This window comes from Ochotona princeps, chromosome 4, assembly GCF_030435755.1.
Source record: "Ochotona princeps isolate mOchPri1 chromosome 4, mOchPri1.hap1, whole genome shotgun sequence".
NCBI lineage: Eukaryota > Metazoa > Chordata > Mammalia > Lagomorpha > Ochotonidae > Ochotona > Ochotona princeps.
In genome coordinates, this window is record NC_080835.1 from 77987868 (window position 1) to 77990210 (window position 2343).

Sequence of the window (2343 nt, forward strand, 5' to 3'; positions counted from 1 at the left end):
ATATTCTCATAAAGATTCAGGAAGTGATGACTTCCTCACCATGTTGTACTATTTTACCTCATCCTTCCCATCTTCATTTTTTTCTATTTTCTTCAAGTCATGGGTCTACTAAAAAAAAAAGAGTTCTCTATAAATTAATTCAAGAACATAGCTTTTCTAATATTGGCACAGTATTGACAGAGCTACAATTGACTCAGAGAAGGAATTCAGAGGTAGAAATTGCTCTTAAAGAAGGAGGCACTTGCTTCTTTGCAATGGGTTTGCCGCCAGAACACAGGCATCATGAAAACCACTACTAAATCAAAGTCAAAATGATAAAGGAATAGACCCACATCAACATTGTGGTCATTGGACATGTAATTCGGGTAAATCTACCACTGGTCATTTAATCCACAAATGTGTTGGCATCGACGAAAAAACTGTTGAAAATTTCGAGAAGGAGGCTGCTAAGATGGGAAGGGCTCCTTCAAGTATGCCTGGATAAACTGAAAACCGAGCATGAGCATGGTATCACCATCTACATCTCCCTGTGGAAGTTTGAAACTAGCAAGTATTATGTGACCCTCATTGATGCCACAGGACACAAAGACTTTGTCAACAACATGATTACAGGCACGTCTCAGGTGACTGTGTGTCGTGATTATTGCTGCTGGTGTCAGGGAATTTGAAGCTAAACAGATATGAGGAAATTGTTAAGGAAGGTGGCACCTACATTAAGAAAAGTAGCTACAGGGTAACATTTGTGCCAATTTCCAGCTGGAATGGTGACAGCATGCTGAAGCCAAATGCTAATATGCTGTGGTCCAAGGGATGAAAAGTCATATACAAAGGTGGCAATGCCAGTGGAACCACACTGCTAGAAGCCCTGGATTGCATCCTTCCACCAACTAGACCTACTGCCATGCCTCTGCATCTGCCGCTGCAGCATGTCTACAAGTTTGCTGGGATTGGTACTGTGCCTGTGGCCTGAGTGAAGGCTGATTTTCTGATATTTGGCCGGGTGGTAACCTTTGTTGTTGTCAATGTCAACAACTAAAGTCCATTGAAATGCAACATAAAACTTTGAGTGACGCTCTCCCTGTTGACAACATGGGCTTCAACGTAAAAAACAAGTCATTCAAAGGTGTTCGTTGTGGCAGTGTGGCTGGTGACAGCAAAAATGACCCACCAATGGAAGCAACTGGTTTTACTGCTCGTGTGATCATCTTGAACCATCCAGGACAAATCCGTGCTGGGTTTGGCCCTGTATTGGATTACCACATAGTTTACATCACTTTCAGGTTTGCTGAGCTGAAGGAAAAGATTGTCGTTCTGGAAAAAGGCTGGAAGATGGCCTGAATTCCTGAAGTCTGGTGATGCTGCCATTGTTGACATGGTCCCTGGCAGGCACATGTATGTTGAAAGCTTCTCTGACTCTCCTCTGGGTCGTTTTGCTGTCTGTGATATGAGACAGATTGTTGCTATGGGTGTCATTCGAGCAGTGGACAACAAGGCTACTGGAGCTGGCAAGGTCACTAAATCTGCCCAGAAAACTCAGAAGACTAAATGAATATCATCCCTAACACCTGCTACCCCCATCTTAGTCAGTGGCAGAAGAGTGGTCTCATAACTCTTTGTCTGAATTGATCATTTAAGTTTAATAGTAAAAGACTGGTTAGTGATAACAATGAATCATAAAACCTTCAGAAGGAAAGGAGAATGTTTTGTCAACCATTTGTTTTCCTGTGTGGCAGTTTTAAAATATTAATTTTAAAAATCAATACGTTTTAATATAAACAATTGACCAAAAATTTGTCACAGAATTTTGAAACCCATTAAAATAAAGTTTAATGAGAAAAATAGGAAGCACTTGAATTGAGTTTTGCAATAGGTGTGTATGTATCACTAACCCATCTCTTCTATTCTATAGTAATCATTATTAGGATTTTCCTGTGTGTTTTACAGATTTTATTCATTTCTAGCTAAATAAAATCAGCATGTACACTATTCTTCCCCTCTTGCTTTTATTTTTCCTAACTTAATTACTGTGAATAGTCTGTTTAAAAATTTTTTTATGAATGTACAACATTCAGTTTCTTTTTTTTTTAAAAGATTTATTTATTTTATTACAAAGTCAGATATACAGAGAGGAGGAGAGACAGAGAGGAAGATCTTCCGTCCGATGTTTCACTCCCCAAGTGAGCCGCAATGGGCCGGTGCGCGCCAATCCGAAGCCGGGAACCTGGAACCTCTTCCAGGTCTCCCACGCGGGTGCAGGGTCCCAAAGCATTGGGCTGTCCTTGACTGCTTTCCCAGGCCACAAGCAGGGAGCTGGATGGGAAGTGGCGCCACCATGACATGAAC

The 2343-nt window shown here is 41.1% G+C and overlaps 1 pseudogene; it reads left to right on the plus strand.

Moving 5' to 3' along the window:
* Positions 1–311: 311 nt before the first annotated feature.
* On the plus strand, positions 312–1549 carry LOC101534548 (elongation factor 1-alpha 1-like; annotated as a pseudogene).
* Positions 1550–2343: the final 794 nt, after the last annotated feature.